Source organism: Polypterus senegalus, chromosome 10 (genome assembly GCF_016835505.1).
Source record: "Polypterus senegalus isolate Bchr_013 chromosome 10, ASM1683550v1, whole genome shotgun sequence".
In the NCBI taxonomy this organism is placed as follows: Eukaryota; Metazoa; Chordata; class Cladistia; order Polypteriformes; family Polypteridae; genus Polypterus; species Polypterus senegalus.
In genome coordinates this window covers 123,080,758-123,101,243 of record NC_053163.1, presented here as the reverse complement: position 1 = coordinate 123,101,243, position 20,486 = coordinate 123,080,758, and the positions used below count along the sequence as shown (strand labels likewise).

The 20,486-nt window shown below is 39.6% G+C and overlaps 1 protein-coding gene across 2 annotated transcripts in view; it reads left to right on the top strand.

Moving 5' to 3' along the window:
• The window catches only part of mpp1 (membrane protein, palmitoylated 1), a 121,239-nt gene that overhangs the window by 10,509 nt on the left and 90,244 nt on the right, over positions 1–20,486 (top strand). The window lies entirely within an intron of this gene.

Genomic DNA, 20,486 nt, shown 5'->3' with positions numbered 1-20,486 from the left:
GCTACACAGGTAGATAACATATGATAAAGTATCATTTTTGGGTGGATTATTCCTTTAAGTTTCTCACTCATTGCTCATATTGTTAGACATAAGTGTGTAACCGTGTACAATAATAAAATGTTAATTGATTCAGACTCCTTTTAGTCTGCAGTTAGGTTACCGTTATTTTCTTGGCGTGAGTTATATGTTGGACTTTAAGACAGGAATTATGGAAGGCATTTTCAGCGAGCTTTCTGTTTGATTCTGTTATCCTGTTTTGTCTCAGTGTACATGAGCAAAAAAAGAGAGAAATCAAGCACAGTTTCTCATTAAATCGGGGCAAAAACAAACATGACAAAGCAGGTTGTCTTCCTGACAGAATCCTTTACCAGCTAAAATGTTGTGTGGGCAATCTGTTTAAGCAACAAAGCAATCGCTGCTGTGGCAAAACAAAACACTTCAGCTGTAGTTGTTTGTGTAACATGATCTTTGTTTTAGTAGCCACACTCCTGAATAGGAAAGGAATGCCTTGAAAAAAATGCTAATACCAGATCCAGATCCAGGAACCTCGGGCTGTTTACTACAAGCGATTGTGTCACAGCTAGTGTGGTTTGTCATAGAAGTAGCAAGCTTGTCTCCAGGCAAATCCAGCTATTTGTTGAAGATTATAAGCAACTGTGATTTAGGCCCTCTGGCTAATTGGGTAATGGTAACATTTTAAAGATAACATACTGTATGTTAACCCTTCATGCATACTTAAAAGATTGTATTTTGTTAATCTCGAGGGGAAATTGTCCTTTCACGTGACCTTTGGGGGTCAGAACACAGGATCAGCCATTGTACAGTTCCCTTAGAGCAATTTTCAGGTTAAGGGGCTTTGCTCAAGGACCCACTAGAGTAGGATCCCTTTTGGCATTCTCAGTCAGTTCAACTATTTGAATATTTATAGTGTTTGAACAAAGATATTTAACAACCGAGGAGTCAGTAAAATCAAAATCATTCATTTTTGTTTACCTTTAAGTCTATATAGAGTGCAGTCCCTTTGACAGCCGTCCACCTATAGAAAAATATTGAATATCTCACTATGTTAGTAATTAAGGGCCATGAGCTCTTAGTTTTACACGATTATGGTATGACGTGTTTTACAAAGAATGAACAAGAAGCAACAAAATCTGAACACACAAGTCCTACACTTCATATAAAGAACCTCCTCTTCAGTCAATCCATGTATATATATATATGAGGGATGTTCAAAAAGTTTGCGCACTTTTATCTTTTTGTTGGAAACGGTGAAAGCGGGAGGAGTAGTAATTGGGCATTAAAAAGCTGGTACGACGCTGGGAAAACTGCATCGCAAAGGAAGGTGACTATGTTGAAAAGTGCTCGGAATTTATTTTTGAAATTCTTAATAAATAGAGTTAAAAACAGTGTGGAAACGTTTTGAACCTCCCTCGTATATTAAATTCTCATCTTCTTTGGAAAGAGTACAGGAAAATCAACAATTATCCATGACTTGTCCATGAAAAGTGCTTTGAGTAGTTAGAAAAACGCTATCTAAATGTAAAGAATTATAATTATTTTTATTATGCATAGTGTCTTGCCAGGGACTATTACAAACTTCTGTTTAACATTGTCCTTTCAGCCATCCATGTTCTGATCTGGGGTGGTACCAAGCCAACTATGACAACAATCGGTGTAAATCAGAAAAACAATTTCTCCTTCTTCCCTTGCTCCATAAAACACATTTCCACTGCTCTGAACTTAAATGGCGACCTGCTTTACATCACTCCAGACGACACTTGGCATTGAGCGGAGTAGTCTTAGGCTTGTGTGCAAATACTCCAAAATGGAAACCCATTTCATGAAGCTTTCAACACACAGTTCTTGTACTTATGTTGCCTCCAGCAGCAGTCTGGAACTCTGTTATGTGTGATGCTATAGAGGATAGGTGATTTTTGTTCGTGCTTTGCATTATCTGCATGCTCTAAGAGTTTATGTGGTTGACATTTTTCATGGGCTGTTTTCAAGCTGTTGTTGCTCCTTGATGTTTCCTCTTCACAATAATATCACTTACAGTTGGCTGGGGCAGATCTTGCAGAGCAGAAATTTTATGTGCTGTGGCAAAAGTGGCATCCTATGATAGTGGCACATTTAAAGTTGGTGGCCCGTTCAGTACAGCCCATTCTACTGCCAGTGTCTGTCAAAGGAGACTGAATGACAATGAGCTTGATTTTAATGCACCTTTTAATTGTGGGTGTCTGAAGCATCTAAAGTCAATAACGTGAATGGCTGTCCACATGATTTTTGGGCATGTACTGTAATATGACATACCTAATTATAGAAAGTACACTTAACACTTGACATGAGAGTGTACTGTATATGAGATCAGCTAGTACACAGTGAGAGCAGGGACTGAGAACATTTGCCAACGCCCTGTTTGTCTGTCTGTCTGTGTCTGTCACATCATAAATCATAATCTTCATTGACTGAACATTAGCACACATACTAAGAGGACGCTGGTGGCATATCTTGAACTGTCTTGACCCCCAAATAATTTTTATCTGTCAAAGGGTTTATGAAATAGCTAAGGGTGACTAAGGCATTTTTAAGCTTTTTTTGCAATGGATGTGAGAAATACATGGGAGCAAATTTAGAAAGGAAGTTTCAGAGAGACATTGCCAAGCCAATCATACATTGAACAAATAACCATTCTTCACAAATCTTTGTGAGTTTTCGATATATATGTTCAGCCCATTCATGAATGTGGATCCTTCCCTGAGCACATTTTAAGATTTCTCTAGGCTGTCTCCCTCATAGGCTTCACAAATTTTAATACGAGAGAGTGTGAAGTTTATATCATATATTAACTAAAAGGCTAGCATAGTTAGACATAGCTTACATAAATGTTATATAGAAAAATTGGACAAATATCGATTTCAAGGGTTCACACCTGTATTCTTTTGCAATCTGTGAAATTTATATTTAGATTAAATCTATATGTATAAACCAAAGTGTATAAAATTAAATACCCTTTATATGTGCTTCATTTTTGTGGACACTTTGCAGCAGAGTGATGTCTAGTCTATGTCAACAAATCTTCTTTTTCCTCTTCATCTTTTCTCACTTCTGTGTGGGGTCAAAGTGTGAGATCAACCTTCTCCAAACCACTCAGTCCTGCACCTCCTCGCCAGTCAAGCTCTTGTCCTTTAAATCTTCTTTTAATTTATTCATCCTCCTTCGCTTTGTCCTCCCCTATTTTCTCTTCCCTTGTCCTTCCATTCCCATCACTCTTTTGCCCACGTATTCATTGCCTGTCCTCGTCACATGTCCATACCACTTCAATCTACTTTCCTGTTCTTTCATAGATATCTCTCCCACTTTTGTTGTTCCTCTGATTGTCTCATTTCTTATCCTGTTCTTTTTTGTATTTCTACACACCCATCTTGAACATTTTCTTTTCTGCCACATCTAACTTCTTTTCCTGCACTCCCTTTGCTATCAATCTGTCAGCTCCATACATCATTGCTGTTCTTACCACTTTCTTAAAAACCTTACCTTTAACCTTCTGCTTAATTCTTCAATCACACAATACTCCTGGCACCTTCTTCAAATTGTTCAATCCATACTGCACTGTATGTGTTATCTCTGCATCTCTTTTTCCATCTTGTACTACCAGTGATCCTAAATATTTATTCTTTTCAATAATTCTCCGTGCAGGCTACCTTCTGACTCCTGATCATCATTAAACCTCATATATTCTATCTTGTTCTTACTTATCTTCAACCCTCTGTCTTCTAAAGCCTTTCACCCTTCTTCCAATGTCCTTTCCACTCGCTGTTTTCTGGTGCTACACACCACAATTTCATCAGCAATAAGCACCCACCAGGGGGACTGGTCTTTTATCCCATGACTCAGCACATCCATAAACAGATCAAAGAGGGAAGGACTGAAAGTGTAGACCTACTCAAACTGGGATCTTGTCTGTTACCCCAACACTGATTTGAACCCAGGTCCTCATTACCTCATTTGTATCCTGGACTAATCTGCTTTAACATTTTTATTTCAATATTCGTCACTGCAGTAATGTGCACATTTGAAAACAACATGTAACTCATGTACCTTATTAGATATAAGAGGACAAAAGAAACCACTTCTGCTTTTATATCTGCACTACCCATGAGTCAAGAAACTCATACATCCCTTTTCTCTTGTTTTGGGTAAAGCTGTGAAAAATGGCTTTGCGTCTGTGTTACTGGTCTGATGTACATAAACCTTATGAGTCTGTAGCACTTTGTAGCCTATAAGCATTACATATGACACCAAAACGGACTTGTGTTCTGCAGTTGAAGAATGAAACCTTAAGTGAAGAAATGATTACCCCACTAAATGTAACTATGTCAGCTTTAATCAGGTTTATGCATCTTTAATTGGTGTCTTAACTATGCACTAAAATTCTATTTTCTATAATATGAACAATTATAAATCAAGTGTGTATCAAGTGGGTCTGACATATCAATAAATCCATGATCAATTGATTGCATCCTCTTTCATTTGTGAATATTAGAAAGAAAATCAAAAATGTTTTTAAAAGCATAGGCTAGCTAGTGGTGTTCTCCACAATGCAATATTTCACAACAAAAGGCCCAAAACAGACACCCTGCAAGCTTAATCTGTACAGCAATGAATGGGAAGGCAGAAGGGAATAATTTTATATTTAGGAAGAAAGACCAGGATATAAATATGGAAAAAAATGTAGTCAAACGGGAAGTGATCAAAACCAGGACGGAAGCCAGAACCAAAATTACCAAAGTTCAGAATGAAATTCAGAAAACAAAGTCAAAAGCACACAAGATACCAAAGCCCTTAAATTTAAGATTTCAGAGTTTTAATCCAAATACATCAGGGGTGTCCAAGTTTGGTCCTGGATGGCTGCATCAGTTGCAGGTTTTCATTCTAACCATCTTCTGAATTACTGACCAGTTTTTACTGCTAATTATCTTCTTTTGCATTTGTTTTAATTAATTTGACTCAACCACCCTAATTTGTTTCTTTTCCCTTAATTAGCAGCCAAACAATACTGAGACAAAAAAAACAGGCTGCCACGTGACCAGCTCACTTGTTCCCATCACGCAGTATCTGAAAATAAAGAAAGGTGAAGGTCTCAGTAAGACTGATCTGCTCAGGTCACCAAAACATTTTAACTGTTTTGTTAGAAAAATGGAAAATCAACAGTTTTGGAAATGTCTGCTGTGGCAGAATGAGAGCAACAACAAGCCATGGAATTAAATGACAGGTTTAATTGGCCTAATTAAGGAACTGCTTAGAGTTTGAAGCTCTGCCTTAGCTGGTCATCTTTTGGCTCCCTGGCCTCATATCAGAATCAATTCAGAGGTCTGAATCCTTAAAAACAAGGCTGTTAAAATGATGGGAAAAGGAGTTAATTAGCAGTGAAAACTGATTACTGATTAAGAAGACGGTTAGAATGAAAACATGTGGCCACTGTGGCCCCCCCAGGATCAGAGTTGGACAGCCCTGAAATACATGGACACCAGCAATTATGTAGTAGCAGCTGGTTGTCACAACTACCAACAAAATAGCTGCGGCACCACTGGGAATTTTAAAATGGCGTCCCTCATAGTGATGTCGCTAAAATAACAAGAAACAACATGAGCAAACAGGAAAAACAAAATTAGGGTGAAATTAATGACAGAGAAGAAATTGTAAGGACAAAAAAAAAAAGAATTATGATGTAATCCATTTCAGGAACAAGGGGTACTAGAGAATAATCTGACAACTTGAAGCTCAAGAGTAGTAACACCACCATCCAGAGTGACAGTTGTAGGAGTAGAATGGGCGTCCCAGCCAGATTGCAGAAGGTTCCGTTACCTGGACAGGAAGCCAGTGAAATGACACACATGAATTGGCTGGCATCACATAGATATAAATTTGTACCCGGCTGGTATGTTTTTATCGATAGACTGAGTAGAAGTGGTGATCGGGATTGTTTCCTTCCCCCATACAATAGTTGGCTGTGATCCTTGTATGGTAACCCAATTGGGACACCCATAGGGGTGCATGGGATTTGGAGTCTAGATGTGCAGCCCTGTCTGGCTCTCAAGGCTGTCAAGGGAGGCCCTCCCTGCTTTTTCTGTGACCCGGATTTACTTCTTTAAGGACACACCGTGACACTGAAAGCATTCAGTGGTCCAACATAAAAGTCCGCTGCTTCACTTCATTTGAGTCAGTGTTGGGAGGCAGCAGGGAACACCCTGTGGAGTACAAAAGGAGGAAGATTTGTGTGGTTTATTATATTCTTGTACTGTACTCCCAGCTGGACATGCTAAACAGAGCATGTGGCCCTTTTTGTATAATGCTAATCAGTGTGTTTTTTGTAAAAGAATGTGGTAGTATTTGGGGTATCAAATGCAAAAAGTATTGCCTCCAGGGGTTTTGTTTTTGTGCATTATTCACCATAAGTAACAAACTTTACAGTGCTAAGCAACTTCAGCATTTAAATACAGCGATATCTTGGCTATCAAATCCTCTGAGAATGAATCTATTTTAAATCAAAGTCTGTATGGAAAAGGGGGAGCAGATAGAGAGCACTTATCTACAAGCAGGAGTCCTGTGTCAGCTAAAATCCAATGGCTGAACGCTTGGCCACTGTCATGTCTCCTGAATGATCCTGGCTTAGATTGGCTTATGAAACAGGGGAAAGTGAGTGTAGATGGTGTAGTCTCTGCAAGGTGTATCTGGCAGTGTGAATGTGCAGGAAGTGGACGAGGCTCATGGATGAAACCTTGGAAGATCAGGACAAGGGTGTTGGAGGATGAATGTGGAAGGAGATAGCCTCAGAATAAGCAATGTCGAAGCATTCATTAAGTTGAAAGTAGCACTTGTTCACAAACAGTCTGATGTTTACTCAATTATGTTGACCTCTTTTGTAAGGCACTTTGGATAAAAACATCTGCAAAACAAATACATGTCATGTCTGCCCTACAATCAAGCAGCTGCATATCAGTATCCTTCCTATGGCACCTTGTAGTTTCTTACAAAAAAATAATAAGTCCATGTGCTTCACTAAGTGAAGTATAACTGTTCTATATTTTTCAGCATATTTTATAGTCTTGACAAAGTGATAAGTACCTGCTTTTTCAACTTTACTTCTGACAACGATAGCCCACTTCAGATTTAAAGAATCTCTTAGGTATTTCTCAGTAAATTACCAGGTGGACATTGTGTGAATGAAAGTTAGTCAAATCAATATCCTAGAGGAATGTGGAGGAAAGCATACAAAATGTGCAAAACAGCCTTATATGAAATGTGCCAAAATCAGTATGAGACATATGGTATGGACGTCTGCAGTTCTCTCAAAGCCGTCATATTCAAGTGCAGATTTATATTTAAGATATTGTTAAAGAAAATAATCTGAGTATGTTAATCTCACTGTATTTTCTTTTTCCTAAACTGTGGTTCCATTACTTTACTCAACTCTTCATCTGTCCTTCAGTGTTTCATTTTGCTTAAATCCAATTTCAGATGCATAGCTAACTAAAGCCTCTTTTGCCAGCAATGGGCAAACCTTAAGAACTGATATTCTAGTGACATCCCATGAACACTCCAGTCCCCTATCAACTTAACATACATGTCTTTGAGAAGTGAGAGGAAAACACGGGAACATTCACACAGACATGGTGAGAATTTGCAAAATCCACACAGGCAGTGACAATGCCAGAATTTTAATCCAGTCTCCTGAAGGCGTGAGGTGGCACCACAGAGCACTGCGCCATTGTCCTGAACCGTCTGACAACTCAAAGGGTTGTTAAAAAATGTGAACCAAGGCTCTGAATTTGTTGCAGTAACCTCTGCTTGTCTGTCTAAGGCTGAGACTTTTTAATGCTGATTCAATCCTATTGCTTGTAAAGGTGCAGTTCTACTCTAGCACAGATGAATGGACTGAAGAACTGAATAGTCAAAAGAAGAAAAAAATACTACAAATAAACCGAAACCTAGAAAAATAAAAAGTAATGCTCAAGACATCAAAAAGCCTATTGTTACAACTGAAATTTGGTCCATGAATAGAGGGTAAGGCACAATTACACATGAAAATGGACTTCTCCTAAGTAGCTAATCATTTTTCTTTATGTGTTATGATTTAAAATAACACATCTTGCCCTACTCAGCATTGCTTTGAGTTCATCACAAAGAGTTTCCTTGTTATTTTCTTTTTTCAGCAGAAAAGGAAGACTGAATTAATGAATCAGCAACTTACTCTACCGTCTGCATATTGGCATAGAAGGAACTGTTTTTAACTTGCAGCAGCGGTGTGGCTGTGATCTTGGAGGTTTAGTTATTTGCTGACCTGCCTGTTGATGGCATTCCAGTTTTACTGATTTATACTTCCTTAAAAGTCCTGTTTTTTTTTTTTTCCAGAAACCTATAGGAAGCAGGATGCGGCAGAATGCAGAGGCCATCCCAAAGAAAGGCTGTTAACAGCCTCTTTGTCTCACTCTGTTGGTTCTCTAGATCAGCTTGGAGGAACAACATCCCTCAAAATTGACAACCTGCACCTCCCCCACCCTGCTGTGACAATTGTGTGTCACCTTAACGTTAAATCAGTAAAGAGACCCCACAGTCAGCAGCCCCCTCCCCCACCCCCTTTTAAATGGTCGTTTTCATCTCCATTCAGTAGGGTCAGGGTAGATGACACGTTTCTGCCGAAAAGATATTTGGGGCTCCCAACAGATGTCTGATGCACACTCTCCTTTACAGTAACCCTCCTGGGTTGAGGGCTTGTTTGTTGTCTTTATTTTAAGTTCTTTTTGAAGATCTTTACAGAATTATGGTATTAACTATAGCTGGGCTTACCCATCCAAGGTGGGTTTAGTGGTCTAACACTCTTTTTGTTGAGGAACATCACATGCCAACTTTGTCTCTGAACAGTAATTTCTTCACACCCCTTCACTTCCATTTAAAGGTTTCATACCATAAAACCCAATTCATCTTAACACCGTGTTTTCTGCCAACGTCCTTTGTTCCACATTGACTTTTCTGCCACGCGGCCTTTACCTCAGTTGTTTCACGTACACACACCTCTGTCATAGCCTTACCGTTCCTTCTTTACAATGTAGTCCTTTTTTTGGCTGTTTTGTTATCCTGTGCCACAGCTGTTGCATTGACATTCCTTCTCCACTGCTTGCCACTTTCCTCTGTTGATTGCCATTCATACACCTCTGCCATACTATTAAAATTTTTTAATAACCAGTGTATATGTTGCCCTTGATGTTTGTTATCCCTTGGCTAATGGATTGAGCATCCCGTGTGCACATCGAGCATCCCTCATTTCAGGAGTTATATGCTGTCTTCTTAGCTGTCTCCACTCCTTGTTCCATGTCCTAACTGCTGTCATTTCCTGTTTGGTTTGTCCTTACGGTGCTCCTACTTTGTCTGTTGATGAGATGGACTCACACACACAAAGACAGACAGACAGACACTTGTTGTTGACCAAGGGGAACGCACAAGTCCAAAATGATATGTTGGGGTGCCAATTGGGCCACCCTGTTTACTGAAATGCTACGTTTAAACAAAAATAACAGGCACACAATGGCGCAAGATTAGCAGTTGGCTGCAGTATCAAGGCTGTGAAGAGCGGTCAGGTGTCAAAATGGAGCAAGTTGCTCGTACCCAAACTAGACACCTCCTTCCGGGAGCGCCCTGCTCTTCTAGCCTGTGGACCAGAATGGGCAGTCATTTGTCCTCATCCGGCAACTTCTTGGAGCTATGGGTGGATATAGAGACGAGACAGTCAAGTCAAGACAGTGGTTATCTGTGCCGAGCGTGACAATAAATATATTTAGATTGTTTCTGTACTTGAAGATTCTCTAGGAAAAACAGATGTAGACACATAAGAAACAGAGAAAAGGCCATAAAAGAATATTCCAGCTAAAAATGAGATTTCTTTGTGTGTTACTAACCCCATGTAGTTTGTAGTAATTGTTGAGATTGAGAATTGTAATCAAATGTTTTCATTCAGAATGGAGGTAACAATGTTTCTGATATAACTGGTGTGTATGGTGATCAACACCAGAGAACAGTAAAAAATATCAAATAGTCCATAAACAAATCTCACATTACTCGTGTCTCATAATCAATGACAGCATTTTCCTGAAGTGGTTTATTTAACAATGTTTAGGAAGATGTATTTAGGACATTGTATGCATATGAGTGGCTGATTTGAAATGTGGGTTATGCAACATCAGTAACATTAAATTTTTTCATGGTCTTTTTGACATTGCTTATTGTTGTCAAACGCTGATCACATAGACCCCTGTTATATCAGAAACTTTTGTTATCTCCATTCTTTGTGAAAACATAGATTAAACATTTTTGCCAATCACTACAAATTACAAGAGGTAAGTGACATATAAGGAAAATAATATGGAAGACAGAATGGAAGACAAAAGTTATATGCAAGACAACATGCCACTTTGTGGTTGTGATACAGACCTCTCATTTTCACTGCTTTCCAAAGAGCACTTTCAGGTGAAGAACATCTCCTTGCAGAGCTCAATCTTTATTTCATATGACACCTTTCTTCTTCTTCTTTTCATTCACTCAAATGGAAATTCTGGCCTTCTTTTTGAATGTTGCTATACATTGTAAATCCTCCATGCTGCCATACAGATTCTGTATCACTGGTGTCTTTTCTGTCCAAATCTGGCATCTCATGGCTTCATGCAGCAGACAGTTGTGCAGTAGTTGCTCTGTTGTCAGTGTCCATTTTTCTGAAGATAGTCACCAGCTCTGGTCTTGTAAGCAGGTGATTTGTGTCGTTCTTTCATTATAGCATGGATGGTGATACAACCACTTAATGTGTTGGTTGATTGGCTTTGATGATGGTCCCACCTTTGTGACAAGTGCAGACCTGTGTTCCTGTTTTATAGATCCCTCCTTTGCCAATCTGTCAACAACTTTACTGCCTCGTATGTTGCAGTGGGATAGAATTCACTGTAGAATGACCGTGTGTACTCCGCTTAGGGAAATAAGAGCGGCAGACACGGGGTTCAGCGCTTTGTCCCTAGTAGACCACAAGGCCTACAAGTCACAGAGGGCACAGTGCACACTTTACCCTCCAGGGGACCACACAACTGTTTAAAAAGTGCAGATTTTACATTTGCAGCTAAAGCAGTAAATCAGATTGTAGCAACAGCTTTGTGGTTTAAAGTCCAGAGCCCAGTCCACTAGATTACATAGTTTGCTGAGTTCACCATCATACTGTATGTACAGCTTGGCTGCCTACTGCATACTTTAATGCATTTAAGTTTAGTTTTCCAGTTAATTATACAATATTAACTGTAAATTGATTATGTTGACTCAATAATAGTTTTGACTATGTGATAAGTCAACATATTTAATAAAGAGTGAGTGATGTCTTTGTAAACTTTTGTCCTAGAGGTGCTCTCTGTGAAAATTCTAACATAGCATAATATTCTCAAACTTACTTAATGTAGCTCAGTGTTGTAGGGAGCCATGTTCTGTTCCTGCAGAAAGGGGATCAAGCCCTAGTCAAGGTGCCAGTTCATAACACCCACACTGGACAACTTTGGAATGAACAGTTACCTTAACTATCATGTTTTTGTCTGGGTGAGAAGAAACCCAGGGTAGCCAGAGACATGGGCTGAATGTGCAAATTCCACATGAATTACAACTAGGTGTGGGATTCAAACACAGGGTGTTGGTTATGTGAGGCAGCAGCACTAACCACTGCACCACCATGACCCCCGAGAAAATTGTGATATGGGAAATAAAGAAGAATTGACTACTTTAGTATAGAGATCTGAGAGTTCATTGTGAAGGTGTCATGCACAATCAGATACATGTCACAAAAAGCAGACACAAGAGTCATAAAAAGGTTTGGGGCAGCCACCTGTATAATATTCTATGGCTGCAAATGGGTAAATTGCTAGCACTGATGTGCTCAGAACAGAGTTGATTAGGTTAGTCAAATATGGAGGGTGTAAAGGCCAGAAAAGGAAGTGAAGTCATCGAGGGCAGAAGTGGAAGGGTCCCGGTAGGTGCGGACCCGGACGTGACATCATCAAAAGGGCCAGAACTGGAAGTCTCTTCAGTCATGGGTTCTTCACCAGAAATGACGTCATCCAAGGGTCCGGAACCAGAAGTGATGTTATTCTGTCCAGAACCGGAAGTGACGTCATCAAGGTCAGAAACCAGAAAGTGACGTTATCAGGGCCAGGCAGAATTTTCCGTGAACGGTCTTCAGGAAAGTGAGAAAAAAGATCAGTGCACCCTGCTACCCCCTGGTGTGGCGTGGAATTACTCTCATTTGGACCCTTTAGCTGCCTCCCATGCGCACGTGTGTGACAATGTGTAGTAAACAAAACATAACTTTACATAGTGTTCATTTGTGAAAGGCAATATATGAATTTTAATAGACTTCAGCTACCTGTAACATTATAATCTAATAAGTGGGCTCAGAAGATGTATTGATGGGTTTTTCTGTGGTGCTGGCTCCCCACAGTGGGGGTGTGAGTAGTGTGTAAGAAACACATGGTGGGATGTCTGGAATTCTGAAACACCTTCACCATCACTTGGGGTGTGTTGTATAAAATGATGATAAGAAGAAAGCAAGCTTAATCAGAAATATAAGAGAATATTTGAGAAATGTCAGTAAAGATCAGCTTTCCAGAAGGAAGGAAAGCTTTCACAATCCCTTGTAGCCTTGTCTCGCATGGGTGACATTGAATGAGTAAGGATTATTACCCGAAATGATCTCATAAGTTGGTAAATCGCTGTCCAAAGTGCGTGTTGCACAGCCGCTTTCAGTTCCCTGTGGTTGTGAGATATGCTTATCATGTCAATGTCAGCACTTTCTGTTTTCTTGAGCCTTGCTCTTGAATGTGTGCACATCTTTTTTTTTCTAATGAAAGCAAAGCAAAACTTCTTTTTTCCATTCTCCATTAGTAATTTTAATTCTTGAACTTAGATGTTGTTTATCATGTATTTATTCGATGGTCGCCAGTATTCCTGTTTGTAGTCCAATTAAAAGTGAAAAAGCACAGGCCTGGATATGACATCAGTCCACACTTCCATTTTAACCCTACAGCATGTCTTTAGACTGTGAAGGAAAATCCTCACTGACTCAAATCAGGCAGTGAATGTGGGCCTAAGAGTGCGAGGCTCAAATTCTAAAGCCACATTATGTGACATCTAGTCATGGGATATGTCTGGCTTGCCAACTGCAGTTGTCCATGTCAGCTTACACAACTAAAAGTCACTGGGCATGTTACATTTTGCGACTACATGATGCTCTTCCAGCACATTCGTCCTCGCCTCTTTTTCCGAAAGTCATTTGTATGCTGCCTAACGGAGCCAGTGCAGTATGATAGGTTAACAGGTACAGCGAATGCCGCCACAATCTCTGCCCTTGTTTTCTATTTACCATTCCGTTATGGTATACAGTATAAAACCTGAGAAATCAGACAGAAAAGCTTCTCTTTTTGTTTGTGAGGTCCAAAAGAAACGTGTTCCTTATTCCTAGTTGCTGCATTATATGCATTGCACATCTGGATGAACATTCATTATCAACTGTCACACACACAGTACCCACCCCTTCAACTGAAGAGTAAATTAAACCTTGTAGTGAATCGTGGACTATTTGAAGTGACTTGCTGTGTATGTCATTCTAGGTGACTGAGCTTCACAGAAGCACTCTCTTAACTGCCTCGACTTACTAAGTTTATGTTTTAAGTGAAGGCTAAAACTGAAAATGACTGGAAAAGTCATGTAATATGACATGACTTTAACATGGTGCTTGTTGCCTGTTTGTTTGTCCCACACTGAACATGGACCAGAGGAAGCAAAGGAGAGAGATGTCTGAGGAGAGCAGAAAGAAACTTGTAGACAAGCATGTTAAAGGCAAAAGAGTATAAGACCATCTCCAAGCAGCTTGATGTTCCTGTGGCAACAGCTACAAATATTATTAAGAAGTTTAAGGTCCATGAGACTGTAGCCACCCTCCCTCGATGTGCTCACAAGAGGAGACTCAACTCCAGAATGAGTAGAAGGACAGAGAGAATGGTTGACAAAAAAATCATGTACAACTTCCAAAGAGATACAAACTGGACTCCAAGGTCAAAGTCCATCGTGTCTGATCGCACCATCCGCTGCTTTATGAATGACAGTGGGTTCAGTTGAAGAAGGCCCAGGAAGACTCCATTGGTGAAAATAAAAAAAATATATATTTAAAGCCAGTGTGCAATTTGCTAAACTGCATATTGACAAGCCGCAATGCTTCTGGGAGAATGTACTTTAGACATAAGAGACAAAGCTGTACCTTTTCAGCAAGCCACATGAGCTCTATGTCCACAGAACATCATGCCTACTGTGAATATGGAGGTGGCTCAGTTATGTCTTGAGTTTGCTTTGCTGCATCTGGCACAGGGTGCCTTGAGTCTGTGCAGGGAACAATGAAATCTCAGGACTATGAAGACATTCTGGAGTGAAATGCACTGCCTATAGTCAGAAAACTCTGTCTCAGTCACATATCATGGATCCTCCAACAGGATAATGGTGCAAAATACACGCCTAAAAGCACCCAAGAGTGGCTAAGAACAAAACATTGGACTATTCTGAAGTGGTCTACTGTGAGCTCAGATTTGAATCCTATCAAACATCTATGGAAAGAACTGAAACAAGCAGTCTGGAGAAGACACTCTTCAAATCTGACATAGCTGGAGTAGTTTGCTCAGGTAGAGTTGGCCAAAACAAGCCACTGATGGGTTCAGAACTCTCATTGAGAGCCCCGGCTTATTAGCAGTTATTGCTGTTAAAGGTGGTGAAACAAAATATTAGTTTAAGGGTCCCTTCATTTTTGCCCATGCCATTTTCATTTGTGGTATTATTTGAAATATTCTGTTGAATAAGAGGTTTTAAGAAAAGCCTGAAATGTGTTAAATATGGAATAAATAATGATGGGTTCCGATTACTTTTGTCAGTTTCAAGTTATTTCAGAGACAATTGTGGGTTCTTCTTTTTTCATGGAGGGGTACCAACAAATTTGTCCACAACTGTAATGTGTCACATAATTGTTTTAGATGCAGATGGCACAGTGGTTAGTTACCCCTGCTTCCTCGCTGCTTCATTTAGCTCTCGTCCTCTCACTGTGTAGAGTTCACATGTTATCTCTGTGTTTGCTTGGCTTTCTCAGGTACTTTGGTTTCCAACAACAACAACATTTATTTATATAGCACATTTTCATACAAAAAATGTAGCTCAAAGTGCTTTACATAATGAAGAATAGAAAAATAAAAGACACAGTAAGAAAATAAAATAAGTCAACATTTATTAACATAGAATAAGACACATATTGTCAGTGGTAGTGCACTTTGAGTTGGTTTCTGCCTTACAGCCAGTAATGGTGGAGTAGACTTTGTCTCCATTATCCAAAAAAGAGGTGCATAGATGGACATTTGAGAAGTGTAACTCCATATACAGTTCTTTATAATGTCTGCATTATTCAGTAAATTCTGCATAAGCTAACACAAGGCTTTTTATTTTGGCTGTGATAAAGAGTGTCGTTATCCATAACTGCTTGAACTTTAAACCATCCTCTGTCGACCACTTTACCTTGTGTAACTTCCTTCCAGTCTTAAGAGTCAGCACTTTCTTGGAAAAGAAATGAGAAAATTGGGCAAGGATTCACATTAGCTGGATTTTTTCCAGGTCTGTTATTGCTACTCCTTGATTAGAGTCATTTCAGTGTATCTCTGCGATGGAGATTCACGCCTGAGGCGGATCAAAGCCTTCATCAGTGAGGAGTGAATTAAATCAACAGAATTGATGGAATCAGATTCTGCACTGCACATCATAGAGGAAGTGTGATGTTTCCGTATCTAATCTATGGTATTATACATGCAAGTGAGTGTTTAAAAAATGACATTACCCTGATCAGTGGTGGCTTACCCCATAATATGGTCAAGGCTCAAATCCAACACTGCTATGTCACATTCACTTCGTGTCACTCTAATCCTTTCTCTGTGACACTTGTGTCTTTATTGTGTGGCTTTACTGCACTCTGCAATTTAATCCTTTTTTTTTACATGATCATATTATTTTAATTTTTTTGCATTGTTTCACTAAAAAAGACGCAAAATGAAACAAAACATATGAATATCACTGCTATTAGTTAATAGTAAGGTGGCTTGGTGGCGCAGTGGGTAGCACTGCTGCCTTGCAGTTAGAAGACCCGGGTTCGCTTCCTGTGTCCTCCCTGCATGGAGTTTGCATGTTCTCCCCATGTCTGTGTGGGTTTCCTTCTGGTGCTCCGGTTTCCTCCCAGAGTCCAAAGACATGCAGGTTAGGTGCATTGGCGATTCTAAATTGATAGAAAAAAAAATAAATAAATAAAATGTGTGCATATTTCACTGGCATTGCAAAATTCAAGCCAGTACCGTCTTTTCATTTCCAGCTGACAGGAGCACTTGGAGGAATTGGAATTTGGGTACGTTAAATAATTTATAAAATGAAAAAACAAAAATTCACTGTTAAAAATGAAAGAAAAAAATTAAACAAATAATTTTTATTTTTATTGTTTACAGAGACATTTATATATTTATGTAAACATAGAAGGGATGGTGAAGAACTGTTTAATATATGATTTTACAACTGGCTTGGGTTTTTCTACTTAGAAATCATTTTTACCATTAAAATAAAATGAATTGTAACAATGATTATAAAATTTTGCATCCATCATCCAACCTGCTATATCCTAACACAGGGTCACGGGGGTTTGCTGGAGCCAAACTCAGCCAACACAGGGCACAAGGCAGGAAACAAACACCAGGCAGGGCACCAGCCCACCACAGGGCACACACACCCACAACACCAGGCACAATTCAGGATCGCCAATGCACCTAACCTTCATGTCTTTGGACTGTGGGAGAAAACCCACGCAGACACGGGGAGAACATGCAAACTCCACGCAGGGAGGACCCAGGAAGTGAATCTGGGTCTCCTAACTGCGAGGCAGCAGCGATACCCACTGCGCCACCGTGTTGCTAAAATGTTTGCAATATAACAAAAATATAAAATGATCAAAATATTACAGAAAAAGCTATCATTGAAGTTATTTTATATTTATGAATATCACGTCTCATATATTTTCAAAACTGTATTTGCTGTATTTTCATATTACTTTATATTATATTATTTTTTTTAACAATTTCTTAGTGATTTATTTGTCAGTACTTCAACTATTCTTTTCCTCTTTTGTTTCCATGTTCTTTGGAAGCTTGTTTAGATCAAATTAACGACATTATGGGCTTCCTCCACGTGAGTAGGAGTTCACTTTTTGAATAGGTAATAATAAGAATAAGGTATATGTTACAGAGAGTAGGTGGGGCATGGCCAAAAAATGGTTGGGATCTACTGATTTAAACACAATGCTGTCTGCACAGTTCAGAAGGACCATGGAATAGTGCAAGTGCACATCCAGCTTTTATTTTCTAGATTATAATTGTTTCAGTGCAGCCTGCCCATCAGCAGTGGGCTAGCCCTTACCTGAAATGTAGCATATTTATCACAAGCCATGATACAGTATGTTCCATTTATCTGTACAAGGGTTAAATACACTTCTACCTCATTCTCCTCCCCCTCCACCATCTCTGCTCCTGCCAGTTCAGCAGACTGTATCACATCAAGGCTGTAAAAAAGGGCTTATCCAGAAGCAGCTGAAACTGGTTAGCTTGGAATTCACAACAGCCTCAGTTTATGGCTGCTGGTTATTAAGGATATGCTGCCAGATCGAGGCTGAAAGCATTTATTCTGTGCTATCACCTCAAGATGTTGTCACTTGCACTCTGCCTGCACTGCTTGCATGGCGAAAATCCAAAAGATTCTGAGGTTGCAAGTTTTAGACAGCATGTGGCAAAATCATGAATTTACATTAGAACCTTCCCTCACACTCCCCCACTGTGGCTTTTTGTTTCTTTTTATTAATAATGTTAAAAGCTAAGTGTACAGTGCTTTAAATCACTGGTGGACCAATTGCATTAACGGAATAAATCTCATTTCTGAACCTCTGTGCACTTGGCACACTCTGTACTGGGCATGAATAAAATATATTAGAGTGATGGAAACAAGTGAATCAAGTCCAGTTGTATCCAGCCACGGAGAAGAGACACTGGCCTGAGAGCAGAGTCAATAATTTTAATGCAGCAGCTGGTCAGTTTGAAGTGTAGTGGTAGGTAATGAGTTCAGGCTAATGGGGTGTGGACACAGATTATGTTTGTGTTCACAGGGGACGGCTCACAAAAGGACAGCTGTGACCTGCAGGAGCATCGATCTGCTTGATCGATACATGACACCTTGACAGGGACCTACAGATGGTCAGCTACCTTAAAATGATGCAGTGGCCTATTCAGTGCAGTGTCATAAAATCTTATTGGCATGAGATCAGTGGATAATGGGATGCTAAATATTTACACTCAACAATGGCTCTGCAGAAAACAGTGAAAAATATGAATTATCGATGCAGCAATATCTGTATTTGTAATCAAAACAGAGAATGTGCATCAAACCATAAAAGTTCCGAGGTCATACTGTTGACATAGCATTTACCAGGGCTTATCCAGGGCTAGTTTCTGGCTTTTGCCCATTGCTTCCAGGGTGGGCTTTGATCCCCCCCCCCCATAAACAGATTTATTTAGTGAGCTTGTTAATGGCTTGATGTCATGGCTAAAAATAAAACGTGTGCATATTTTCACTGGCATTGCAAACTTCAAGCCAGTACCGTCTCTTCATTTCCAGCTGACAGGAGCGCTTGGAGGCTGATTTTTATGGAATTTAGATTTCACAAACTGATGTAATCAAAGAGAAAGAGGAGTAGCAACAAACCTCAGGTGACATTGCTTGTCATAGGCAAGCTGCTGTGGATTTCTTGTTTGCTTCTGCTCTAATTGCCTGCAGTTCATCTCCTCAAGAGCCACCGCAATCCTTTGTGAGCAAAAACCAAAGAAGCCATTGCCCTTAAACAAAAAGAAGATCACAGGATATTTTTAGCTTGTACCTCGTGGAAAGGTACATCCATGCAGTCCCAAAAATTTCAAACACACAGCTGCATACTGTATATTCAAATGACATTTTCAATATGAAATAATCCATCAGTTACTGAATTGCAGCCCTCCTTCAAGCACAGGAGCTCATATCACAATGGCTCACGCACCGTATCTGTTAGGTACTGCAGCTGAATATTCCTTGTATTAATTTATCTGGAGATTGCTGACATTTTTGAAATCCACTTCTAGTGTTAAAAAGTTAAATGGGATGGATTGAGTCGAGGGTTTCGCTAATGAAGTGTAAAAATTTGGATTTAGATTAAAAAAGGGAATGAAATGCAATATATATACGAAAGCTTGTTGATAGATAGAAAAAGTGTATTGAAAAGCAAGGAGATTATGTCGAAAAATGATGCATTTGTCTTATTCAACAGCTGGAGTACGGATAATTTTTGACTCACCCTCGTATATTAATTTGCCTCATGATATTGTAATCAAAAGTGAATTGTGTTTTATAAATTAAAAAAAAAACTAGCCTGCCCTTGCATTTTGTAATGGAGCTAATGGGTACCAAACTTATCCTTTAAATTTAAACATCTAAAGAGCTCAGGGCCCTATTCCTAATTTCACACTTTAAAATGTGCACTATTATGTGCAAAGTGGCATGGTGGCACAGCGATGGCACTGCTGCCTTGGATTAAGGAGGCCCAGGTTAACCCGGCTCCTTCCTGCGTGGAGTTTGCATATTCTCCCATGTCTGTGTGGGTTTCCTCTCAGTGCCCAAAGACATGCATTTTAGATGATTTGGCGATGCTACATTGGCCTTGGTGTGTGGTTGTGTATGTTCGCCCTGTCACGGACTGGTGCCTCATTCAGGGTTTGTTTCTGCTATGCTAACCGGGATAGGCTCCAGTCCCCCCATGACTCTGGTCTGGATTCAGCAGCTTAGAAGATGACTGTTTTGTGCAACACAAGTTAGACAACAATGCCTTGGAGCTCCATAATTGAAATGTCAGGCTACTCCTTATATGGATGGAATTCTCCCAGCGTTTGTCATTTAAGTTAATCTGTGGCACTGAGTTGTCCCCATGTGAGTGTGAGTGTGGCAGTGTGTGTCAGTTTGCACTGTGACGGACTAGTTCCCCATTCTGGGTTCTTACTTGCTTTGTGCCCATTGTTAGCAGCAGGCTGCACTAAGGGAGAACTGGCTGAAATGGATAAAAAGAAATAAAAAAAACAAGAAACTAAAACTCTCAAAAATCACAAACAGTACATCTTATCTCAATTTGACATTTTGTTAAGCTATTGAATATTAAAATATTTGATAGTAAGTGAGCTAACGTAACTGGACTTGTGTCACATGACCGTGACAGGATATGAGTCTCCACTGCGATGGATAGATGATAGTTTAAATCGGTCTCTTACTTAAAACAC